A 13,267-nucleotide genomic window follows, 5' to 3' on the forward strand; every position below is an offset into this window, starting at 1 on the left:
TACCCTATGCTTATGCTCCATGTGTGCCCCCCTCAGACTCCACTGTTAGGAGCCCAGCCCCCTCAGTGCTTGTTCAAAGCTCTGTCAATGTTGACGCTGAAGTAGATCTATTTGCATGGCCTTCAAAGGGAGTACTGAGGGCAGTTAGGGCAGCCATTGCAATCTGTAACCCTAAGACTGGCCTGATGGACCTAAAAAAATCATCCTGATTTAGCAAACCCAGACCCAAAACAACAAACATTTCATGTGTCTGCTGTTAAGGATGTTAGGTTTTAAGTATCTGATATGAGAACTACAATCTGGATAACCACACAGGATTCCTGACTATCTACTAGGGAACTAGGGAGCAGAAGAATATCGCCCCAGGAAGAGGAAGGAGTGTATAGTGTTGGGAAGAGATAAAAGCTAGAATAGGAGGGGTTAATGAGAGGGAACCGGGAGAAATGGGTAGAGGCAAAGGGTACACACTTCTACCTCCCTCGCATTTTTCAAGCCCCATTACCCTCCTTTCATATTCATCAACATGATGTTGACTGGAGTTGATCACTCTCTCCAGTGTATCCTGGTCACCTGCTGGCTGCATGTTGGAATGGGCATACAGATTCATACTTGATAAGGAAGAGGGTCAGTTTCTTTTTCTTAACCAGGCACCCACAGCCCTGGCATGCAAGCCTAGGTAAAGTAGGAAATAAGGGGAGGGACAACAAACACTAAAGTCCCTTTGAAAAAATTAAATGGAAATCTGCTACTCTATTAGCTTCCTATATGTATGGAATACATATGGAGCCAAAAACTAACATGACACGAGGCTCCACCTAGACATCTTGTGCCACCAAGTTACAAATCCAGCAACAGGAATGGGTGACAACCTGTTGAGTCATTACCCAAAGGGTCCTATAGAAAACCTTGACCATCACAAGCCAGTGCCAAGACTATTGGTTGCTCTATAAAATCTGATGTTCAGGACTGACTTCTGAAGATAACATTTCTGTCATCACAGGGGGGGATAGGTTGAGCCGGGGTCTAACTAGAATCTTCACACTACTAACCAGAGTTCATAATACTGGAAGGTAACCTGTCTGCTACTGGAGGGCAAAGGTAATCCTCAATATCAGTCAGCTTCAAACCCTGAAACCTACAGTAACACCTACAAAGAAGCTCAAAGGCATCTTCAAATCTAATTATAGGTGATCTAGAACCCTCATATCTTCACAGGCCCAGACATACATATAGTGCACACACAGACACGTAGGCAAAACATTCATACATGTGAAAGAAGCATAATCTTTCAATAATAACATGTTTACAGGTATGTAATACACTTATGCAGCAAATTCATCTTTTTCAAGTATATAATCTAGGAGTGCATTCTTACTATGTCATTAAATTATGCATCCCTTATACTATTGGTTTTAAAAATATTTTAAGTTTGAGAAAACTCTGTGGCCATTAGAAGGTACTCTTTATTCCTCCAGATCCTACCCCCTATCAACTTGTTAGGCACCAGCTCAGCCTATCCCTCTTTAATGACAGAAGTGTTACTTTAAGTATAGGAACTTAAGATCAGGATGTGTAGAGCACACCATAGCCCATGATGTGCCTGGGTTTCATGGATGCTTTGAGTTAATGAGTAAACTGGCTGCAATCCAATCTAACATTTGGTCTCATTCGGTTGGTTTTTGGTGTAGATGTTGTCGTCGTTGTTGTTGTTGTCATTGTTGTTGTTGTTGCTGCTGCTGTTGCTTCTGACATTGTTTGATAGATTGATGGGTTTTTTGGTGTCTAGTTTTTTGAGGTTTTTGTTTGTTTAATTGATTCCTTGTGTGAGTGATTGGTTGATTTTCAAGAAAGTTTGTCTCTGCCTACCCCCTTTCTCTCTCTCGCTCTCTCTCTCTCTCTCTCTCTCTCTCTCTCTCTCTCTCTCTCTCTCTGTGTGTGTGTTTGTGTGTGTGTGTGTGTGTGTGTGTGTGTGTGTGTGTTTGAGTGTGTGTAGCTCTGGCTGTCCTGAATCTACCTCTGTAGACTAGGCTGGCCCCAAACTCGTGAAAATCTACATGCCTCTGCTTCCTGAGTGCTGGGATAAATTTCTATGCCCCCACCAACCAGGTCATTTTGCATATTTAACAAAAATGAAGTCATCTAATATAGAAATATCCCCTTTCTTGGTCATTAAATAATAGCTTCTTTTATCATAAGATACTGTCAATGCCTCTGTCCATCTCTAGAGACTAGTCCATTGTATCAATATGATAAACTCTGTTTACCCGTTCATCATGCTGGACCATTTGGGGTTCTCTCTTTTGTCTTTTACACTTAGCAGGGCAATTATACATCAATCACAAAAAAATGAGCTTCAGACTTGCCCTCAGGACAATGTGATGGAGAAGATACCTCTACTGTGATTCACTTTTCCCAGATTATATCCACATTTTATAGAGTTGCTTAAAATCAACCAGCATCCTAGCCTCCAAGGCTCCAGTGCTGCTGTTGAGCAGAGTCAGAGAGGATGGAAGAGTGAATTTTGGGGGCATTCCTGTAAAACTAGGTCTTCTGGATGGAACAAATGCTAGCAGTCATGAGTCCAATACAGGGGCCTTTGCTGAAAACACCCCACACAGAATGGGGCATCCTAATTCCATCAGGTACTGGAAGGAGCTCCTGAAGTTTTAAAGGGTACCAGTTGAAGACTGGTTTTCACTTGAAAAATACACTAAAAAGCTACTGATGTAATAAAGAGTATAGAAACTTGTGGCTTTCACTTAAAACATTTTAATGGGAAACTCTTTTTTTTTTTATTAACTTGAGTATTTCTTATATACATTTCGAATGTTATTCCCTTTCCTGGTTTCCAGGAGAACATCCCCCTAATCCCTGCCCCTCCCCTTCTTTATGTGTGTTCCCCTCCCCATCCTCCCCCCATTGCCGCCCTCCCCCCAACAATCTAGTTCACTGGGGGTTCAGTCTTAGCAGGATCCAGGGCTTCCCCTTCCACTAGTGCTCTTACTAGGATATTCTTAATGGGAAACTCTTAATTAAAAGGCAAACAGTTTAGGTCAACACTCATAGGATGAGTCACTAGGACTAGCAGCAGAGTCTTTGACAAGAGGGAGTCCTACTTAGCAATGTCATGATAAACCCTCACAAATCAGAGGCCCACTGCTCTCCTTGGACTGTTTTACTAACAGTGCTGTGCTGGCTTTCTTTTACAACTTTACAGCGTATGCAGACCAGACTCCATAAATTGTCATGTCTGCAAACGTCATCTGCTGTTCGTGACGTCACTTTATCTCTGAAAAAAACTGAGCTTCACTAAGGAACACCTTGGACATGGATACATCTACTGTCATGGTACTGGCCTGCTGCCTGCCCGATGGCAAAGAAGGACAAATGAGTCACCTCCAGGACACTGCATTCACAGAGACATGGATTCTCCTTGATCAAGGTTCCAATCTCCTGGATTGTGTCATCTGGTAAGTGCGTGAGAAGTATTTATTCTTTTCACACATAAAATCCTGTTCACCAAAATCAGTGAGTGCACAGTGCACCCTTCAGGTGCAGACCTGACCTATTAGACTGAGAACAAATTTTAACAAACATCCATGCTCAGTGGAATCCAAACATCACATCTCTCTTCCCAAGTGGAGGATATTTATACTCATTAAATTGCAGAAATTACTAAAATACCTAAATACTGAAGGGAAACCCAGGGTGGCTGGTGCCATTGTGCCGTCCTTAGGTGATGCTCCCACAGGTCCTCTGAATGCACGAAAGGGAAAGTACTGACCTCTACCTTCATCCACTCAGCAATTCCTTGTTTGAATCCTATTGACTTCTTAGTATTACTTCTCAGATTCCATGTTGTTTTTTCTTCTCTTTTACTAGTTACTTGGTATTATGTCGGTAAGTCACTCACTACAGTAATCTATCACCCCAATCTCTTAGAATCTCTACGTTTATTTGCTATAGAGATAATGAAGTCTTGAGGGAGAGATGTAAAGGAGTCATCCCATTTAAAATGGACTTACCACCTTCTCTGTACACTTTCCAGGTTGGGGTCTCTGTGTTAGTGTCTATAGCCTACAAGAAGATGATGCTTTTCTAATGAGGGTTCCAAACACAGATCTATAGCTATGACAGTCATTTCATTGATACGGATAAGAGTACTGAGTTTTCCTCTTGGCTCAGGACATATCTACTCTTAGGGTTTTGGCTGCTTTAGCAGTTTCAGGCCTGGCTTCCATCACATAGAGTGTGTCTGAAATAGAATCAGGAAATAGAATTATTTCCATAATATGTGTTCCACTACTGTACCAGAACATCTTACGAGCCAGTAACTGGTTTACTTTGCAGTATTTGTAGCTTTGGGATAACCATGTTTGCATTTCTGTTCTGAAATCATGCAGACTACTTTACGTATCATGAATGCTACTTGGTAGGTGTGAAGCTTAATAGATAAGGTTTTTCTTGTGTTTATAGAGTAAATATACTTATTTTTTATAGGAATCTATTAAGATTTTTACGAATGGTAGAGGCATCATTTTCAGCTAAATGATGATGATCATTGATTTATGTCATGTTTTAAATTTCAGGAGGTATGATTTATGAATGGATGTTTTTATTCTCTATGCTATAGGAGTAATGTTCAGGAAGTACCATTCTGCACAGCGAAGTCAAACATATTTCCTATTTTCTCATCTCCCACATCTGTGGTATGAAGTCTTATGTTTTGTTCCATGATGCATGTGGCATTGACTTTTGTGCTTGTTCTGTGTAATGGACCAAGTTTCTGTCTTCTCCATGAAGCTGTCTCTATTCACCAGTATAATTTGTTAACGTGCTGTCAATTCCCCATATACCATGGATTTATTTTTAATTTTTATTTTTTAATTAATTACTTAATGAATATGAACTTTCCTTCAATCTCTTCTCCAAATTTTGGCTTCATTTTTCCTGCTATAAATATTTTTGTTTCCCCTTCTAAGAAATACTGACACATAAACATTTTGGTTGTCCTTCTTCTTGAGCTTTATGTGATCTGTGGATTGCACCTTGGCTCATCTGAGCTTTGGGGCTACTATTCACTTATCAGTGAGTGCACACCATCTGTGTTATTTTCTGGGGTCACCTCACTCAAGATGATATTTTCTAGTTCCATCCTTTTCCCTATGAATTTCATGAAGTCATTGTCTTTTTAATAGCTGAGTAGTACTGCGTTTGTGTAATTGTACCACATTCTCTGTATCCATTCTTTTGTTGATGGACTTCTGGGTTCTTTCCAGATTCTAGCTATTAAAACTAAGGCTGCCATGGACTTACTGGAGCATGTTTGTCTGTTATATGTTGGAGCATCTATTGGCTCTATGCCCAGAAATGGGTATACCTGGGTCCTCAGGTAGTACTATGTCCAATTTTCTGAGGAAACCCCCAGCTGAATACCAGAGCAGTTGTACCAGCTCGCTATCCAAGTAACAGTGGAGGAGTGTTCTGCTTTCTCCACATTCTTGTCAGAATCTGTGGTCACCTGAGTTTTGTTCCTAGCCACTCTGATGGGTGTGATGTAGAATCTCAGCATTGTTTTGATTTGCATTCCCCTAATGACTAAGATTGTTGAAGAACATTTCTACAGGTACTTTTCAGTTATTTGATATTCCTCAGCTGAGATTTCTCTGTTTAGTTCTATATCCATTTCTCTAATAGGATTATTTGGCTCTCTGGAGTCTAAGTTCTTGAGTTCTTAGTACATATTGGATATTAGACCTCTATTGAATGTAGGATAGGTGAAGACCTTTTCCCAATCTCTTGGTTGCCGTGTTGTCCTAAAGACAGTATCCTTTGCCTTAGAGAAGCTTTGCAATATTATGAGGTCCCATTTGAAAGTCCTTGAGCAGAAGCCATTGGTGTTTCTTTTCAGGAAAATTTCCGCAGAGTCCCTATGTTCGAGGCTTTTCTCCACAGTTTCCCCTATGGCTTTGAGTGTTTTCTTTTTATGTGGATGTCCTTGATCCACTTGCCCTTGAGCTTTGCACTAGGGAAGAAGATCAATTTGCATTCTTCTGGGTGCGAACTTCCAGTTGATCCAGCAACATTTATTGAAAAAGCTATCTTTTTTCTACTGTAAGGTTATATTTCATTTGTCAAACATCAAGGGACCATAGGAGTATTTGTTCATTTCTGTGTCCTCAATTCTATTACATTGATCTACCTGCTTGTCTCTGTTTTAATACCATACAGTTTTTAAAACTATTGCTCTGTAATACAGCTTGAGGTCAAGGACGGTGATTCTATCTTTTATTGTTATTATTTCTTTATGTTGAGGATAGTTTTCTCTATCCTCGTTTTTTTTTTGTTATTCCAAGTGAATTTGCAAATTCATCTTTCTGACTCTATGAAGAATTGAATTGGAATTTTGATAGATTGTATTGAATCAGTAGATTGCTATCAGCAAGATAGCCATTTTTTATTTATTTACTTTTACACTTCAGATTTCATTCCCCTCCCAATCCACCCCCTGACAGTTCCACATCTCAATATTGCATACCTCCTCCCCCTACCCCTTGTCTCCTCCACAAGGATATCCCCAGCCCAGCAACTCCACAATATGTATAAGCTTCCTGGAGCCTCTAGTCTCTTGAAGGGTAGACATCTGCTTTACCTGAACCCAGACAGGGGTGTTCAATGACTCATGGCTGTCTGTGTACAAATTTATGGACAGATGCTTAATCATGTTTCCCAACCTATGAGCCTTTGAATATTGTTGAAGATTTCATTATTGCTTTACCGCTATGGTGTAATAACTCCAAATCTGTGCCGGTGAGGGCTCAAGCTGCGCTAATGTTGATGACTGTGTGACCTACATGGCTCCTTTATATTGACCTATTAAATTAATGATGGATTTCTAAATGTCATTAAAGAATCGTGTTGGTATTCTTAGGGGATTGGACAGACTATCTAGATGAATTTTTGTGTTATGGCCACTGTCTTACGTAGGACTTTAGTTGTGTGAACAGACAACATGGCCAATGAAACTCTTAAAAGGAAACCATTTCATTAGGGCTGGTTTACAGCCTCAGAGGTTCAGACCTGTTATCATCACAGCAGGATCACTGAAGCCACCAATCAGACATGGTGAAGGAGGATCTGAGAGCTGTAGATCTTCATCTGGATGGTCCTGCAGAATACTGCCTTCTAGGCAGCTAGGATGAGTGTGTTAAACCCCTTACACACAGTCGCACACCTACTCCAACAGGGCCACACCTACTCCAACAGGACCACGCTTCTAATAGTGCCACCCCTGAGCCAAGGAAATATAAACCATCACATCCAACTCCATCATATTAATCCTTCTGACCTAGGAGCATGGGGCCTTTCCATGTTACTGTATCTTCTTCTGTTAATTTACATTAAGTTTAGAGTTTTTACTGTACAAGTCATTCAATTCCTTGGTTATATTTAATCTATAATATCTGTGAGACTCTGTTAGTTTGCTTATTTGCAGAGTGTGCTGGGTATTTGAATTTAGGAAACTAACTTGGTTTTATGCATTGCTTTTCCTCTAATACAATGCTGAACAATTGAATAGCTGCAGGGGAATTTTGGTGGAGGCTTTAGAGTCTTTTGTGTATATCAACCACCCAGGCCTAAATAAAGTGACATTGGCTTCATTCTTTCAAGGGTGTACATCTATCTCATTCACTTGTGCTGTTATTCTAGCTAAGACTTCAATGATTTTATTGAACAGGGGAAGATCAAATATACTTTTCACATTTCTGATTTCTGATTTAGTGTGAATGCTTGGCATAAATATTTTAGAATGATATTTGCTGTGTACCATTCTTATCTTGTCTTTATTATATTGAACTGTATCCTGGGTCTGATGGTTTGTATGTGTGAAGCCGAGGAAGTAGCAGTATTAGAAGTTGTGACCCTGTTGGAATAGGCATGTCACTGTGGGTGTGGGCTTTAAGACCCTGATCTTAGCTGCATGGCTGTCAGTCTTAAACTAACAGCCTTCACGTAAACATGTAGACTACTCAGCTATCAAAAAACAATGACTTTATGAAATTCAAAGGCAAGTGGATGGAACTGGAAAATATCCTGAGTGAGGTAACCCAATCACAGAAAAACACACATGGTATGTATGCACTCATTGATAAGTAGATATTAGCCCAAATGCTCGAATTACCCTAGATGCATAGAACACATGAAATTCAAGAGGGATGACCAAAATGTGAATGCTTCACTCCTTCTTTAAAAGGGGAATAAGAGTACCCTTGGGAGGGAATAGGGATGCAAAGTTTAGAACAGAGGCTGAAGGAACACCCATTCAGAGCCTGCCCCACATGTGGCCCATAAATATACAGCCACCAAACTAGATAAGATGGATGAAGCAAAGAAGTGCAGGCTGACAGGAACCAGATATAGATCTTTCCTGAGAGACACAGCCAGAATAAGGCAAAAACATTGGCGAACGCGAACAGCAAACCACTGAACTGAGAACAGGACCCCCGTTGAAGGAATCAGAGAAAGGACTGAAAGAGATTGAAGGGGATGAGACGCCATATGAACAACAATGCCAACCAACCAGAGCTTCCAGGGACTAAGCCACTACCCAAAGACTATACATGGACTGATTCTGGGCTCCAACTGCATAGGTAGCAATGAATAGCCTAGTAAGAGCACCAGTGGAAGGGGAAGCCCTAGGTCCTGCCATGACTGAACCCTCAGTGAATGTGATTATTGGGGGGAGGACAGTAACAGGGGAAGATGGGGAGGGTAACACCCATATAGTAGCGGAAGGGGAGTGGTTGGGGGATTTGGCCTAGAAACCGGCAAAGGGAATAACAGTTGAAATTTAAATAAGAAATACCCAAGTTAATAAAGATGGAGGAAAAAATACTGAATAAAAGAAAGGAATGTAAACCATTGAGGCACGTTGTAAACCTGTCACTTGAATTCATTAATTAAATATTAATTCTATGTGCATATTGTTTAAACATCTGTGTTTCTTTCAATGGTAAACTGTGATCATAGTCAAAATGAGGCATTTTTATCATTTTTCTGACGTTTCTTTTTGCTATTGTCAATATAATTGAAATAAGGTGAGATAGGACTCTTGAATGGACACACACTTCCTGCCTTGTTTTCCTATTATACAATCTTCTGCTTTATCAGGAGCTCTGAAGAATTAGCTACCCGTATGCAGAAAAACCGTGGACTAAACCCTTCTGAAAATGTGCTGTCAACAGAAACAAAATCCTGTGCTTCCTTCACTACATGATTTTTATAAAGCTATTAGAATAAATTGATGAAGTTCATCATCACAAACATCTCCCCATTTGATTTCAAGCAGGCATGGTAACAGGATCGGCTCTGCCTGCCAAACCTGAGGCCTGAATGATGTAGGAGGAGGAGCCTGAGGCAGAGATGAATCTTTGCTCTCGGCATGATTTATTGTGTGCTGTCTCCCAGGTTTATCATGTCCCTATTTATGATATCAGTGTGTGAGGGTGGCAGATTTTGGAAATTTTTCTGTTTAATCTTAATTGAATACTGTTGGATAATTGAAAGACTGTGTGAATTTTCTCTTGATAACTGACAGACTGTTGGAGATTCCTATGCATGATTTACTGGTTGTGTTCATTTCCTTTGTATGCATGACAGGCACTTAGCTTTTCTATGGATGAATCTCACGCAATGTATGTGATCTGTGGATGACTGACAGACTGTGTGTGTTTCTAATAGATGACTGAGTGGCTGTTGACTTTACTGTGGCTGTTTGATAGGATATGGAAATTTCTTATAAATGGTTCTAAGACTATGGGAAATTCCTATGGGTTATTGATAGGATGTAGATTTTTCCCCCAGATGATTACCAAGTTGGGGTGTGCCATGTAGCTGACAAACAGGCAACTCTTTCCTACAGATGATTGACAGGTTGTTGGTTTTTCCTATGAATGCCTTACAGGTTGTGGGTACTTTCTATGGATGATTTCATGTAGCACTCATTTACCATGGAGGACTGACTGAAAGTCTGTGCATATTTGTTATGCATACTGAACAATGGTAGATACATACTATGTATGGTTGACAGGCTTTGGCTATTTCTTATCAATGATGGACAGGGTGTAGGTATTTCCTATGAATGACAGATAGAGTGTGGGCTTGTCCTTTGGACAAGTGACAAAGTTGGTATATGTTTCCTGGGGTTGAGTGATAGGCTGTTGACACTACCTATGAATAATCCACAGGCTTTGAGATATGTTGTGAAAGACTGACAGGCTGTGGGTCTCTCCATTGAATGACTGGCTATGGGAGTTTCTAATGTATGACTGACCGGCTCTGAGAGGTTTGTATATAAGTTAGTCGCCATGTCCTGTGGGTGATTAACAGACTATGGCCATTTGTTATGTCTGATTGACAGACTGTGATAATTTCTTCTGGATGGCTGACAGGTTTTGTGAGTTGCTGGTAGATGATTGACAGGATGAGGGGTTTTCCACTGGATGACTGACAGGACATGGGCAATTCTTATGGATGGTTGCCAGGCTGTGGGCTTTTCCTTTGGATGATTAACAGGCTGTGTAGGTGCTGGGGACAGATTTTTGATAAGGTGTATGACTTGTGGGTGACTGAAATGTTGTGCTTCTTAAGCTAGATGATTGATACATCATAGGCATGACCTACAGATGCAGATCTACAGACCACTTGTTTCACTGAAAATTTTAAAAACAAATGAAAATTGAAATCCCCAGTCACCAATACTTTGACTTTTTCAATCCAAATTTCATTTTTATGCCCACGATTAAGCTTTCTATATTTGCTACCATTAGGATCACAACATATTGCTTAGGTAATAAATAAAGTATCCATGTTAACCCGGGAGCAAAAACGTTGCAAAGCAGGACCTTCCATTTTGTTTTAAAATGGTCAATGTGTCCCTGGACTTAAACTAAATTAGGTAAATATAAGTAGAAGGAAATAAACTATGGCATCCAATCTCCTATATATGAGATTCAAAAAGGTTTCAGCAAAATGAAATGAGAGTTCCAAAAAGCAAGTTTCATTTCATGTTATATTTACATTTATATGATGTAAGGAAGCTTGACTGGGCAGAGAAACATAAAGGTTTAAGAATGGGAAGACCTTGAGATATATTTTTTTTTTCGGAGCTGGGGACCGAACCCAGGACCTTGTGCTTGCTAGCCAAGGGCTCTACCACTGAGCCAAATCCCCAACCCGACCTTGAGATATATTAAAATGTGTATTATACACAATAGACATTTAATTACATGTGAGGAATAAATGGACTGACAGAATGAAAAACTATAGTTGGACAAATCAGAGTTTGAAGAAAATATTCAATAAGCATAAGAATATTTTCAAACTATAATTCATTCTTGGATTATTTATATGAAGCTCTACCTTAACAACTAATAAACACCTTAAAAGAACAAAATGATTAAGAAGCATGTGGACTTCGGGAAAATATGCTGGTGTGCCATCAATTCCCCTTCAAGCAAAAAAATATGAAATACGAATGAGGGCCTAGCCCATCACACTGCTCCCTGATCTCAAATCCCATGGAGAAGAGAGCTAAACACCAAGAAGTATGGAACATCCTGAGACCACAGGACAGACAGACACATCTGCCCACTTTCAACACCACATTCTCATCAATGGACAGATAAGAGAAACAGAAATTAAACAGCGACATAGAGAAACTAACAGAAGTTATATACTAAATGGATTTAACAAATATTTATAGAACATTAAATAATAAAACAAAAGGATTTACATTCTTCTCAGCACCTCATAGTACCTCCTCGAAAATTGACCATATAATTTGTCAAAAAAATAGGCATCAAAAGATACAGGAAGATAGAAATAATTCTATTTGTCCTATCAGATCACCATGGACAAAGGCTGGTCTTCAATAAAAACAATAATGACAGAATGCCCTCAGATACATTGAAGTTTAACAACACACTACTCAATGAAAACTTGGTCAAGGAAGAATTAATGATAGAAATTAAAGATTTCTTAGCACTTCCTTCAGATGCAAGTTACTAGATGACTGCTTCTCGGCCTCGCCAGGAAACTAGTAAGTTCCTCTGGGATCAAATAGAATTTTATAAGAACATAATGGATGGAGAGGAGAAAACCTATGGTGGCTGTGAAGGCCCTGATGCGAAATTAATATCTTCTGATGGTCATGAATTTATTGTAAAAAGAGAACATGCATTAACATCAGGAACAATAAAGGCCATGTTGAGTGGTCCAGGTCAGTTTGCGGAGAATGAAACCAATGAGGTCAACTTTAGAGAGATCCCTTCACATGTGCTATCGAAAGCGTGCATGTATTTTACCTACAAGGTCCGCTATACTAACAGCTCCACTGAAATTCCTGAATTCCAAAATGCACCTAAAATTGCACTGGAACTGCTGATGGCCGTGAACTGCTTAGATTGTTAAATAAGATAAATTAAAATAAACTGTTAATTTTTTTCAGTATTTAATACCTGTAGTTCAGGTAGTAATTTTTTCACATATAGCATGTTGCCTTTATGAAATTGAACTCTAAAGTTAATTGCTGAGCACATTTCTTCTGTCATTTGCATAGCAGAGTTGAAATTTGTTTGCTACATCAACAAATTAAGGAAGTTTCACAAGCCAAAAAATAAATAAATAATGCCAGTTTAAAAAAAAGATTTCGTAGAATTTAATGAAAATGAAAATACAACACACCCAAACATTTAGGAAAGAGTGAGAGCAGTACTAAAAGGAAAACTCATAGCTCTGTGTACAGCCAAAAGAAACAGGAGAGAGCATACTCAGCAGCTTGACAGCACATCTAAAATTTCTACAGCCAAAAGAAGTAAATACACACAAGAGGACTAGAAGGGAAGAAATAATAAAACTAAGAGCTAAAATCATCCAAGTTTTAAAAAAAAGGAGTACACAAAGAATCAACAAAAGCAGGAGCTGGTTCTTCGACAAAATCAACAAGATAGATAAACCCTTAGCAAGAATACCCAGAGTGTATCCAAATTAACAAAATCAGAAGGGAAAAGGGAGACATAACAAAAAATCTGAGGAAATTAAAAATATCAACAGATCCCACTACAAAAGCATATATTCAACAAAACTGGAAAATCTGGAGGAAATAGACAATTTTCTAGACAAATACAAGGTACTAAAGTTAAATCAAAAACAAATAAACATCTAAACAACACCATAATTCCTAAAGAAGTAGAAGCAGTTATTAAGA

General features: G+C 39.3%; 1 protein-coding gene across 3 annotated transcripts in view; it reads right to left on the bottom strand.

Annotated features, from left to right (window-relative positions):
- Positions 1–13,267, bottom strand: part of LOC134482477 (ankyrin repeat domain-containing protein 7-like) — a 145,962-nt gene that overhangs the window by 36,303 nt on the left and 96,392 nt on the right. The window lies entirely within an intron of this gene.

This window comes from Rattus norvegicus, chromosome 16 (genome assembly GCF_021556685.1).
Source record: "Rattus norvegicus strain SHRSP/BbbUtx chromosome 16, alternate assembly SHRSP_T2T, whole genome shotgun sequence".
NCBI classification, from domain to species: domain Eukaryota; kingdom Metazoa; phylum Chordata; class Mammalia; order Rodentia; family Muridae; genus Rattus; species Rattus norvegicus.